Source organism: Labrus bergylta, chromosome 15 (assembly GCF_963930695.1).
Source record: "Labrus bergylta chromosome 15, fLabBer1.1, whole genome shotgun sequence".
Classification (NCBI taxonomy): Eukaryota; Metazoa; Chordata; class Actinopteri; order Labriformes; family Labridae; genus Labrus; species Labrus bergylta.
The window spans coordinates 25295092-25309332 of NC_089209.1; the positions used below are offsets into that span (position 1 = coordinate 25295092).

Genomic DNA, 14241 nt, shown 5'->3' on the forward strand with positions numbered 1-14241 from the left:
TTACATCAGTTTTATTACTCCATCACTCCCCTCCCCCAACCATTCAGACGGAGAGCTGTTTTAGTGAAATCAAATGGGTCATTAAAGCCGTTAATAAACCTCATTCCCCTTTAACTAACATCTCGTCTTTACACCAACGCCCACAGCTCCGTCACACACTTCCACACTGTGAATAAAAAGCATGACTCCAGCATCTCATTAAAAGATACCGCTTGTTTTTTTTTTTTTTTTTAATTTTTAAGAGCTGGAAATGACACAAGCAGATCCGCTCACTCTACAGTTACTCGGAAGGAACTGCAGGTTTGCGTTGAGGAGAACAAACCTGCACGGACAGCTTTGAAAAGGCTTTGAATGGTATTTGGGTTACCATGAAAAACTTGTGGGTGCAAACCTGGCATAAAGGGACTGAGCGCAGCAGTCCTCTACTGGGTGACAGGGGAGTGATACTCTCTTTGTAGAGGAGAGGAATGTGAAAGGCAGCCTCATCTGTATTCTGGCGCATGAACCAACCCAAAGATATCCGATGCATAATTGCCGCCGCCTGAAGCTACTTCAGACTTAGAGGGGTTTCTCTGCTTTCCCCCTCTGCTGCGTTTAAAACTTCAACAACTCCAATGCAGATTTTTTTTTTTTCCAACAGAGCTCGTCCTGGACAATTAGCAGGTTACGGCCCCTCGCACATAAACCTGATGCATGTCACACGGTGAAAAACAACCTGTCCAGACGTCCAGGATGCGAGTCACTGAGTGGAATAATGAGGTGTCTCTCAGTCTCCATCGTTCAGTCGATAAATGTACTTACTTTGCTGAATGGTGTCTGGCCGGCTAATTGGAACATTATCGTGGATTCAGACCACTGTCAGCTGGATTTGAGTCACATTAGTCTGAGCCTTATAGGAAACCTATAGGAGTGAGCTGATTGGTCGAGGAGCTGCACTCCTTGGATTCCACTGTTGGCACACATGCAGATCACTCAAGTGTCAAAACATGTTGTCATGCCAAGAAGCTGTGCTCGCTGATGTAATTATCATGACTGTGAAAAAAACAACAACACATTGGTGACAATGCAGACGGTGAACTGTTGACTTGTCGACATGTGAACAGGCTTTTACCCTCATCTTATTGGCCTTGTCATCGGCCTCCTCTCACTGCTTGAATTTTTCTGTTTTTCTAATGTTATTATTAAAACATAACTTTAGGTCTATTTAGAATTGAAAACTGTTTATTTAAAAGCTCCTGTGAGGAACTTTAGGTTTGCGTTGATTGTGGCGCCCCCCTGTGGACAGAGTGGTAATTATACCTCTTATAATTTATCTTTTAAATGTTCAAGTAATGTCGACAGATTTTTTTTTTAAAAACATCCTCCTTCTGTCATTGTGCATTTTTAGTGTGGCAAATGTAAATAATTACTGCATGCTTTTCATTCTTGCAACACACACCTCACCCGCTGGCAACGAGCTGTCCTGGACTTAACTGTAACGCCATTTCTTTTTAATTATTTCATAAGGAATTACAGTTACTTTCTAGGTTTAATAACACTGTAAGAATTACTGACATTTAACAACGTGCTTTACTCATTACTTTATGTGAAACAGACGACAACAACATCAGATTAAAGTGTGTTCAAATTGATCCAGCGGGCGAGGTTACGTTAACGTTGGCACAGCAGCATCCTGGGAGAAAGAACATTGTACGTTGTAAACAAACACAGGCAGGTGATCATTCAGTGATCATTCATTCAAACGAAATTGTTTGCAGGCAATGTAGCTATCAAACATTACCATTTGCCTTTCCCTTTACACCAATCAGCCAACATTAGAAATAAAAGCGATCCTTACATATTGTGTAAACTTAATGAAGGTTATTTTAACTTTAAGTGGTTAGTTTAATGGGATTTCCATTTTTTTTGTTTAACCTTGTAAATCTTCACTCTCCACTGTTTTTGATTCTGTTGCTGATGAATGGATGGAGATGTTTTTGATTTCTTTTAGAAGTAAAAACATCCATCCCTCCATTCATATTCTTCCACTTCTCTGATGTCAGGGCCGCGGTGGCAACAGGTGAAGCAAGTCAACCTCGACTTCCCCTCAACGTTTTCCAGCTCCTCCTGGGGGAGTCCGAGGCATTCCCAGGCCAGAGGGGATACATAATCCCTCCAGTGAGCTCTGGGTCTGCCCCCGGGGTCTCCTCCTAGAGAGGGAGGTGTCCAGGAGGTTACTATTGAAAGTCGATTCATTCTAATAACAATCAGCACAGACTCGCCGCTCTAATCAGAGGCAGAAACCACCTCATCTGGCTCCTTTTCGATGCAAAGGAGTAGTGGCTCTACTCCGAGCTCCTCCCGAAGGAGGAAACTCATTTCAGCCACTTGTATCCGCAATCTTCTTTTACGATCACTGCCCATAGCACACGACCACAGGTGAGGGTTGGAACTAAGATTGTCTGGTAAATGGAGAGATTTTGCCTTCAGGATGAGCTCCCTCTTCACCACCACGGTTTGGTACAGCGCTCGCATTACTGCCGACCCTGCAAGAAAAAAAACATTCTAAACAGCATTTGAGCATCTCAGCCTGAGCCTCAAGTCAGAGCAAACAGCCAACATGTGAATATGGTGTTACAGATTAATGGAAATCCACCACGGCTAACATTCCTGACTGTTTTTTTTTTTTTTATCTGCAAATGAGAATTATAAAAAAATAAAAATCCAAAGTGCAGGCAGTGAGCTGGGAGGAAAAGGTTCTCTGCCCTACTTCCTTGGGTCAAACCCAGCCCTGGTAAACACAGCCGTGGGGAGGGGGCCCACTGTGGAGGGAAACCCAGGTCCAAAACAGGAACATCCATCCCTGTGATAACAGAGCACAGATGCCTCGGATTCCAAATATTTTCAGCGTGTCGTATTAAATGGCTGCATTGACGTCAGGGCCACACTCTGTATCTTCTCCTGTACAGACAACTGGAAGTGTTCTGTCCTGATGTTGCACTTCAAGACCTCCTCCACCTCCTCCCCCTCCTCCACCACCTCTTCCTCACCGCTCTCCTTCTTTTGCCTCAGCTCGTGGTTGACCCATGGGGGGTAAATGAGTGACCCCTCTACTTTCTTTGGTCACAAAAGCCTTTGATACCCAGCGGTGGGAAAGGGAGAGAAAGGGGGCTCATTCAACATTCAGCTGAATTTTTGGTGAGCCGGGGCCGGAGCACCAGCGGCCCTTTAAATGGACGCTGCCATTGATGGTTAAATCAATTTGGGATGGTGACAGCGTAGCAAGGCTCTAGACTGTAACAATTGCAGATTACAACAGTTACTATTCCCCTCCCCCAACATTCCCCCATCCTCCAACCACCCACCCGCCCCCCACCACCTCCTTGTACTGCCCTTTTTAGATGAAGTGTGGGGACTTCAGAGGGGTTTAGAGGGACAGGGTTGGAGGGCGAAAGGGGGGGGGGACTTAAGATGGGCGGGGCGGGGTTTAGGGGTGACAAAAGAGAAAGATCTCCAGTGAAAGAGAAGAGGGCGAGCGCAGAATGGACACATTCGGCGCAGCTGAACGCACAATGCTGTTTCACTCTTTTCTGAAAAAAAAAAAAAAAAAAAAGCAGAAGAAGGAAAAAAAAAAGGCCGGAGCGAAACATTACTCAGTGATGATAGAGAGAGCTGCTCCACTCAGCTGCTCGCCCTCCCCTCCTCCTCCTCCTTCGCTTTCCTTCCTTCTCTGCCGAACACACGCATTCATGCATGCATACCAGCACACACACACACACACACACACACACACACACACACACACACACACACACACACACACACACACACACACACACACACACACACACACACACACACACACACACACACTCACAAAGCATACTTTTTTTTTTCTCTAGGTGATTTGATGGGTGGGGGCGGGGGTCAGTTTGGTTTAAATCCCAGCCAGGGACTTTTAGTGCTGGATGGGTGGTCCTACATTCATAGTGTGGGTTGTGACACAGCAGGTTTGCGTGGATTTTTTTTTTTGTGTGTGTGTGGTGAAGAATTGTCAACAGAGATGCACGAGAGAAAGAAGGCTCAAGGCTGCCCTCTTCAGATACAACGAGGGGGACAATCAAATGGGATTTTTTTTTTAGCATTGCCGTTTCAGCGTACATGGAGCTCGCATGCTGTTTGACGTGTCGTCAGAGAAGGAGGGTGAAATGGTGGAGTAAAAAAATCCGCCATCAGATTCATTCACTCTGCTGTGCATTATATCTGACAAATCCACCTTAAATATTTTTGATTTTTGAAGCAGAAACACACCGTCATGCTCCAAAGACTCAAGATGGCAGCATGTGTGTGTGTGTGTGTGTGTGTGTGTGTGTGTGTGTGTGTGTGTGTGTGTGTGTGTGTGTGTGTGTGTGTGTGTGTGTGTGTGTGCGCGTGTGGTTGTGAAAGGGGGAGTGGGGTGGAGGGGGAGTATTGGCTGACAGATGCACTAGAAGCCAGAGGTGGTCTGCGGTTGCCATGGCGACTGTGTGGGCTGGAGGAGCTGTGAGCATATTGAGCATGCAGAAAACGGGTCCCCTGAGATCTCTGAGTGGATTTAAGATGGCTGTCAGCGAGAGATCTGACTGTGCTCTCATTCGCTGTGATGGCAGCATGAGCGGACTCACTACAGACGGATTAGAACTTCATTTCGTTTGGATTTTGGTAGCACTGTACACACACACACACACACACACACACACACACACACACACACACACACACACACACACACGCGCGAAGGGCTGCAGACGAAGCTCAGTTTCCTCCCTTCTCGGGGAAAACGATCCGTTGATGAATCAAGTTTAGAAGCAGCTTCCTTTTCATCTCCACTCGGCTTTTATTTCAGCTCCTCCTGTTGAACGCTGCTGCCTTCGCTCAGACCCCTAGTTGCCATGGTCACAGTCAGGACGTGTCAAAGCACAGGAAGTGGATGATATCTTCCCCAGATGTTGTCTTTTTCTTTTTCCCTCCCCCTCACACACGGGAAATGAAAGGCAAATATTTCAAACGTGTTGATTCTCAAAATAATAATAAAAAAAGAAGTGTGTTTACATACCAGGGAAAGTCAGAGCTCCACACTTTGATTTAGAAGGAGCAGGACGTCGCCTGCACAGGAGGGTTTTTTTTATTCCTTACACAGCAGCTTTGTTTTAATAAACTGTTCTCTGTGTTTGAGAACGAGATTTTTCAACACATTGGTGTCGACACATACCAGAGATGATCTTGGTGTTTACATAAACACTAGCTAAAGTCCTCCAAGCGAGCTGCCCGGGTTCAAAACAGACCTGTGGCTCCTTTCCCGCAAAATAAATAATAAATATATATGTGGAAACAATCACAGCCGAACTCTGATTGGGGATGAATAAAACAACTAAGAATTAATGAAAATATGAGATGATGGTGAGCGCAGTCATCTCTGCTCTTGTGTTTGATTTGATAAACAGTATAGAGAGTCACAGCAAACACAAACCTGGGATTTCTTGTCCAGGCCTTCCAGGCGTCAGCTGCCAAAGGTCAGGGAGACAGACCTCACCGGTTGTAGCCTCACTTCTGCACTGCGATGCGTCGATGTCTGGACCAGCTCACTCAACTCACGGGCTGGCAGGCAGAAGACGGAGAGGATGGACTTCTCTCATCATTGGGGGGTTTGTAGACGTACTAGAGACACATATTGTCTCTAGTAAATGGTGAAGTGTAATTTGCATAATATGTGACCTTTGAAGTGGTTGCTATGACAATTTTTTGCACATTTTTTCAATTTGCTGCACTTTTTTATAGGTGCGTTTGTTTCAGATTTTTGTGAATCTTTTTGGATTTTTTCACCGGGTTTTCTACAACCCCCAATACTGTACTTTTATCTAATACATTAAATAATGCCTCTGTAGTTTGTAATAAAAAGGCTTCTTAGCAGCTTTAACAGTCCGGTGTTTGGTTCTTTACTAATTAAAGTGTGGCTCCCAGATAGAAATACGATGTGTGATAATTAAAGGATAAGAATCTATCTGCCGACCTCGACATCTTTATGAGCTTTAAAGATCACTCCGAGTGAAAGTCAAAGAAAACAAGGAGACAGGAAAAGTGAATTAATTATGATTAAAAAATTAATTAAGAATCTCATTTCCTCACAGTATAACCTACCATGCTGCAGTCGTCCATGACATCTCCTGTAGATCCTTTCAGAGCATCATTACGACCGCTGACAGGATTTGACAGATTCTGATTTGAGCTGAAGACAAATGTGTGTGATCAGGAGCTGCTGACAGGAGCGCTGCAGCCACAGAAACACATACAGCAGGGTAATAACCTTTGTGTTAGCAAAGCTTACATTCAGCTTCTTGGCAGCGCGGCTGAACCAGAGCTACACATCAAACAGCCCGGCCTCCCCATTCAAGCCCGCTCCATACTGTTATACTTATGAATTCATTAAGCCCCCTTTCAAAGCACCACCTCCACACCACTTCACATGTTCTGCAGGACTGTTCCCATCCGGTCAGAGGGATCAGTGCGCGCGCGTGTGTGTGTGTGTCTGTGTGTTTCTTTCAAGGCTAGGACTGTGAACAGATGTGGCTCAGATTGAATTTTGTGCCAAGTAATTTACAGTATCTGCAGCATTTGTGAGGCTTCGGTGGAGTCTGGAAATAAAGGAAGAAAGACATTTTTTTGGTTCTTTGAAAATCCAGATCGGGTGTTCTTTGGTTTGAAATCAGGCCCCGCGCGGCTGTATAATGTTATAAATGAGGTCCCTTGTGGCAGGGGCGAGATAAGTCTAAGAGCACTCCACTTTGAACTTGAGGAAGAGTCGAGCAGAGCGGCAGCACGACAACAGAATGCCGCCTTCTCCAGCGTAGTAGCTTCAAACACTTGAAAACACGTGAGGAAGAATCTGACATTGAGAAAAGTGTGTGTAAAGATGCAAGAACTCCTCGGAGCTCGTTTTTTTACCCAGGGCCAAACTTCTGCTTTTAAGTCGCAGTTATTATAAATTTCTATTTTGGCGTTTTCAACGTGTGGACTCACAACACCAACACAAAAACAACTAGTTTCCTGACATTGTGTGCCAGCCAAGGCCACCTGGATTGACCTCCTCTGAGCTGCAGTCCTCTGCAAGTGGCCTTTCTTTTTTATAGCACCCAAGGAACATGAAAGAGCCTTTTAGTCTGCGGGTGCTTGTCTTGCGTTCACACTTCTAAACAACTGTTGAGTAATGCATGTTAGAAGAGGCTCTTTTAACGTCCTCAGAGCTCTCAAACAAAAATCTAACTTCTCTTAATTTACAGGACTTTCAGTCTCTACTCTGCATCTGATTGGCTTACCCTGATATTCTCACCCCTCCAACAACAATAGAAGAAGTAAGCCATTAACTAGCGTAAAATTTACATTAATAGCCCAGGCTTTTATTTCCTCTAGAAGACCCTACTTTTATTTTTAACAGGCGTCAATAAGAGATGGGTCTTTATTCTTTTTTTTTTTTTCTTTTTTTATAAATAAATATTCCTTTTGGGGCTTTTTGCCTTTATTTGATGGAACAGTGGATAGGGTAGGAAATCGGGACATGCGGGAAAGGACCCACAGGTCGGACTTGAACCCGGACAGCCCACATGGAGGACTATAGGCTCCGTATATGGGGCACTACCTAACCACTAGGTCATATGCGCCACCTTTAATTTTCTTTAATTAATATTCATCAAGCAAAGATGCGTGAAGGCTTTAAAAAATTTAAATTTACACCAGGAATAATATTTAACTGTGTACCAACAGATCAAATAAAACCACTAGTTTGATGTTGTTTCTTTGTAAAGCAGTATTCAAACCGCCTTCACAGCCTGTACACCTACGAGCATAATTCTCAGAAATGCTGCTTATCAACAGGCAAGGTTAGAGCCCCAGACCAGTAGGGGGCGCCTGAGCGCTCAAAAACTTAAAAACCAATGCAAAGTGCAAATTTTGCAACGACAGTAGGGAACCTCCCTAAAGGGGCCCCATCTGACAGCACTCCCTCATGCTGCCCTGCTAAGCGTTGCATGCATGCTTTTTGTGAAAACCAAAGTTTGTCAATGAAAGTCAACAAAGAAAAATCAAGAGGAATTATCCGTCTATAGGAGAGAAAAAAAGAAACAGGAGTAATCAGGAAGAGGAGTAAGCATCGGGGCACTGGCAGACATGATGGCGATGATCGCTGGCTCGACGCAGCTTTGACAGTCTTTAGTGTATTCCTTTCCCCGATATCATGAATAAACCATGTTTTTCTTAAAACCAGGTTGATATCATACAAACTTGTGTCTCCCACAGGACCATAAACCATCATTTCATCCACAGGTAGCTCCTGGTCAGTCTACCTGTGATGGTTATGACAAGGGATGGCTAATAATCAAATCCGCTATCGAGAATCTGAATGGTATTTTTACTTCCAGAACCACACTATTGAGCCCTTTAGGTTCGTTATCGTGTTTGTTAGAAGCAACTCCCATGTTCTCCAAATTGAAAAATGTATGTTTTCATCAATGGAGTCTGCTCTCTTTGATGAGAGCGATGTAGCTCACAGCTATTTTTACTTACAAAAAGTTAGGTGTTGAAAAATATACAACTACAGCTTGTCCAGTAGCTGCTAACTGAAGTATATCACTTGAGCCAACAAGTTAATTACTTTAGCAATTCCAAAAAAGTTTGTACATTTTTTCATTTACATCCCCAAAAAATGTAAAAATAAGGTCCACTTGTGCAGTACTCTTAGGCTTAGGCTGAAACAAGTCGGCGTTATCAACTCTTATTCTTCCCTTTTCAGCTTAACCTCTCCCACACAAGTGTGCCTGTAACCACTTCAGAGACCACTTCACTACCAAACAGAGGTAAGCTGGTCCACTGTTGTTTTTTCCAGTGATTTGTCCCAACTACAGCACACCTTGTGTTACCCAACATTACCCGACACACAGTGAGCACGACAGCTTTCATTCATTGATTTTATGGCCCACATAAATTAAATAATTTCCCTTTAAGAAGACCAAAGTAAAAGCTTCAAAATGGAGATTAAAACGTGATGTTAAAACTCACATAAGGTAAGTAAGTCAATGAATGAAGGGTAGAACAATCAGACGTCACATTCATCACATGTCAGTGGGAGTATTTGTGGGTTAGAGGACACGTTACTTACAGTCTGGTGTATGTTCCTGCAGTAAAAGCTACCCCCCGCCCCCATACCTACTGTATCCGTAGTTCCTCTAGGATTCTACTCCACTTACCAAAGGTATGACCCTCCGGGCACAGCTAACATCACCTAAGCTCTTTGAGGTGTATACATTTACCCAGGCATTGTTCATGGATCATGTATCATGTTAAGTGCCGGGGGGCAAGGGTCTTTTTGGCTCCTCAGCTCAGGAGTTGTGTTACATACAAATCCATCTGCAGCTTGAATCATTTTGACTGTTGTGAGTAGAGAAAGAAATCCTGAAGTGTCAGGTTCTTCTCACCTGGACTGAGATGTAAAAATAGATATCTCCCTTACAGTCGGACAAGAACACCTAGAGCGCTTTGTTCTGACTCCGATGATAACATTCATTGTTGCAAGTTACCCTCGAATCGTTTTGTGTTCACACTGCAATACTGTAAATTGGGCCAAAGTACAAACCAACACAGGGCTGTCCATAACTGCCAATTTCAACACAGTCTGTGTGCACTCACTGCCACGGTTTTTGCTCCATCGGACGGCTGCACATATTAGTGCATTCTTTTTTTGTAGGTTTAGGGATGAAGCATGAATGGAAGCAGCCCGCTCCCTGGACTGCTATTTTAAAGTCTCTATGATAGCAGGCTTGAGGCCGTTGGAAACGCGAATAAACTCTTCCGCATTCTGACGTGCTCAGATGATAGTGGCACAAACCAGTTGGTTTCACATACCATGCATGGCCTGCAGTTTCTGCCTTGCCGACATAAAGGCCACTCTGTTTCCTGCATTTGGCAAAGGCTGTAAATCATGAGATGCACAGTTGTCCTTTATGGTTGTAATTGCTTGGCTTACTGAGCTGGGATTTATATAATTGGTTATGATAGAAAGGTCATCCAACTTTCACTTCCAGAAATGCAACCAGCTTTCCCCTCTTGAGGACTGTCCATTGCTTATGAGTGCATATCTAACAAACATAATAAAGCACAAGAACAAACCTCTGTGTGGACAGTGACAAAGAGACATTTCATTGGCCCGTTTGACACAGGAAATAATTGGATGTACATTCCCACAAAGCCTTACACAGAGGCTTTCATCCCAAGTATTGAGGCTGCAAAATTGTCCATGATTTGATTAGGTGAAGGAATAACTCGCCTCCGCATTTGGCAGGACTTGATAGCCCATTGATACAGCTCATTAGCAAAAGAAATCTCCATGACATTGGAGAAAAATGTGCTTTCATAGGCCCAAGAGCAATGTTCCCTTTGACTGGTCTCACACAGTCGGTTCCTCTGTCCAGCCTTTCACTTCCCCTCTGGTCTGGTCTCAGCAGACAGCACTGAGTGATCCTGACAAATATCACATCTGCATACCCATAGTTCCTGCTTCGCCTTCCTTTATTGGTGGCCTAAAGATGCCTGCTGGACTGAAACATTTGCAGGATGCACTTTTTCTGCTAATCTGTCTAATCCTAGCATACAGTCAGCATTAAAACTGGAATAACTAGAAGGAAAAAAACCAGCAAATCAAAAACTACCATTAGAGATCCAACGGACCGTATATGGGTTTCCTGCCGTGTACGTTATGTGTTCTTAACATGAATGATTGTGTACAAATTAGCCATGTGCTATACATCGTTTGAAAGCTTTTTGTGATCAGGATCATGTAAACCATTTCTAGGTTCAACCAACGCAGCAGCCACAATCTATGCATTCGTCAGACCAACGACAAGCAAACTTATAATTTACTGTATATTGACTCACCATTTGAAGTTTTACTCTACTTTTCTGGGCGTAATACTCCAACAAAAAAGGTCCTGCTGCATCGGTAAGGGTCCTCGCAATTCTAATCCAGTGAAAGATTAATTACAAAATACATTACATCCATATTGGTGCTTAGATTTCTTAAAATTTGCAGCCCCTATCCTGATATTTAATTGTATTTCAGTATCATTTCATTACATCTTCTCCACTTCTTACACATCAACATGGGGGCCGCACTCAGAGCTCTCGAATGGCACCTTATTTGGCCAATTACACGCCTCCATTCACTGATCCCAGCCTCTAATAGCCAATGAGAGTCTGAATTGAAAGGAGGTAACTGTACATATTCTGAAGTCCGACACCCAGACGATTGCTTGTGACTGTGCTGATGACTGATGTTTCTTGGAGCTAATGAGAATCTGGACACGTTCCTTCAATCAATACCTCACACCCTGAAAGCAGGAAGAGGGTCTCTAAAAGCAAACAGACTTCTGTTTGTGACGAAGCCAGCTTCAGTCCGCATGTTTGAAGGATTTTTGGAAGAAATTCAACATATTCTGAAACTACAGATTGTTAGCTTTCAAAGGAGACCTTATTGGAGATTGTTGTCGGTTATCGATTGAAACTAGCATGAACTTTGATCAACATGTATTTGGATATGACTTTTTAGGCTGATTTTACAGGACTAACAACATTAAGGACATTTGCTCTCCAATCTGACCATAAAGATGATGTGTTAGCATGTTAGCAAACAGGTGCCTGTTGCACTGAACAGCTGCATAAATTGGATGCTCTCTTTCTGTCCATGTGATGTATATTTGGCAAAGATTCACTCTTCTTTTGGCTCTTTTGGTCCCAAGCGGCTACCTCCAGTGTTGGAAAATGAAGCCAATACTGAAGTGCAGAAAACTGCAGTTCCCCGAGTGTCCACTTGAGGCTGGCTGCAGTAGCTTAGGAAGTCACACACACCCATTCACAAAAGCCATTTTCTGCAGAAGAATTGCACATTTACTGCCTGGTTCAAAATCCTGGTTGATTTAAGGTTTTGTTTGATAAGATCAGGCTTACTATAAATCTGACATGATTAATACAAATACACTTCCCCAGATGTGAGTTTTGCAGTATTTATGTATTTATTTATTTATTCACTTGTATTTAGTGATAAAAGACATAACAGGCTCGCTAACAGGACAAGACACAGGACAGAGGACAATACTTTTGTGTTTGTAGTATTTACTGACAACATTTGAAAACTGGGTTATTGTGACACTGAGAGGAATCTGCCGATGTTATACTCTGTTACTGTTACTCATTTAGACTCTGAGATGGTCTCTCAGTAAGAAAATGAGAGTTTACAGGACATTTCACCAAACATGGTACTGACACAGTGATAGTGAGACAGGGATAAAGAGTCACTGTCTCCCTCCTCCCCCACAGTGGAGTTGCAGTTCTGCAGGAACTGTCAGTCCTGGGGCCTCCCTGCTTCCTGGCCCTGGGAGTCAGGGAACTCCAGGCTGCACGGGTGGAAAGAAAGCACTCACCCACTGTGAAATATTTGCAAAGTATTAGTATGGTCCGCCCCACAATGGCAGAGGCCCGCACACAATGCGGAGAAGTTCTGCACAGCAGCGCGAGATGACACATCCGGTAGAGGCCAAAAGAACACATCATCCCATTGTACGCTGTCATTGTGGGGGGGGGGGGTTTCAGGGGAAGAGAGGCAGGGCGCCCCCTTTGTCTTTATCTCTAACTGTCTTAATCCTTTTGCTCTTTTCACTGAGAGGCTGTAGTCCAGGCTGAAAGAGCTCCACAGTTAGCAAGAAAACCTGCTCCCACACTCTAGTCAGACCCCAAAATGACTTCGACTATCAACTATTTGTCTGTTGAATCGGAGCCAACCTGAACAGCATTTCATCTCATCGCCTCCTCCTGAGATACATTGTACCGCAGAGTCTTCCCATCACCAGAGACTGACTACACGCTACAAAAAACAGCTATTTTCCTGGCACTGTGACAGTTTGGCCCCAGGTCAGGTGCAGATCCTGCTGTAACAAGCCAGCCGCCACTTAGACGGGACACTGTTTGAATTCATAATGCATCACTAACAGTTATCATTGTGCAGCGAGACTCATGCAGCACATATGGATGTGCAATCAGAACCCAGGGACCTCTAAGAGTGTGCAGAAAATATTCACATCCACATGCTGCTCATCATCAAAACACAATATAAGTCAGGATTAAGGTATGTGGGTTGCTCTGAATCCAGTTTGACAGGTGCATTCAATGACTGACATAAACGTGGGAAAGTTGCTCCAATGTTTTCTATAAAAATGTAAGTAGCACGGTTTCACATGCTGCAGCTTGTGTCTGCATATGCATTTGTGTGGAATGTTTTTTTAAGTGGGTAGAAATGTGTACATGTGGAAAAATCCTCAGCCAAAAACTGGGACATTGACAGGAAGTGAATTATAAACTTGTCTTCCTGACAACACAGCAGCAGCAGCAGCAGCCGCCTGCAAAAGTCCAGTTTGACAAAGTTGAACAAACAGCGCAGATGTTAAACAAGCGCAGACGGGGCTGTGGGGTGCCCCAAGTTTGTTTTAGGTGATGTCACAGCAAGAAGGATAATACACAGGACCGCTCCGTGTGGCCGGACAAGTATGTCACATTACATACCGACAGAAAATATACAGCCTGAATCATTTCACAGGCAGAATATCTTAACCACTTTGTATTTCACCTTCAAGATGTTTGACATTATATTATGTAACTTCAGTTATGACCATTGATCATGATTTATTTATAGTCTTTATTCCATGTGTTCCAAAGAAAACATGATTCTTGGTTTGGATTAGTCAACATGTGTTTGACTTTATTATCATTAAAATCAGGGATTTAAATGAGTACTAATGTCTCCATGCAAAAGATCAGAGCATGGATACCTTTTTATGTTTGCTGATTTTCTTCATGTGGTTTCAAAGTGACAAACTTTTACTGATTACACATTTCTTGATGAAACACCGTCTGAAATTAACGCATGCATTTTTTAAATTGCATTGACTGTGTGCTATTTTTGTCCCACATGAACTGAGACATAAAAAGCGAGTCATGCAGTGTCACTGGATCTGAGCATTAACTGATTATAAAAAAAAGGATCAGAGCAGCACGCCAGATTAGCATGAGTCAGTAGTTTTTGTCTCCACAGAGTTTGGGAAACAAATGCCTTTGAGTATTTTGAGTAGAATAGATTATTTCCCAAGCTAAAATAATCGGGATGCTAATTCTGTTAGCCAGTAAATGGCA

At 43.5% G+C, this 14241-nt stretch overlaps 1 long non-coding RNA gene across 1 annotated transcript; it reads right to left on the reverse strand.

The window, feature by feature from the left end:
• Positions 1-877: 877 nt before the first annotated feature.
• Positions 878-6344, reverse strand: LOC136182729 (uncharacterized). The gene is made up of 3 exons (XR_010668774.1): positions 6157-6344; positions 5489-5616; positions 878-2525 (listed from the first exon to the last, which is right to left on the reverse strand). It is a non-coding gene; the product is annotated as an uncharacterized lncRNA (long non-coding RNA).
• Positions 6345-14241: the final 7897 nt, after the last annotated feature.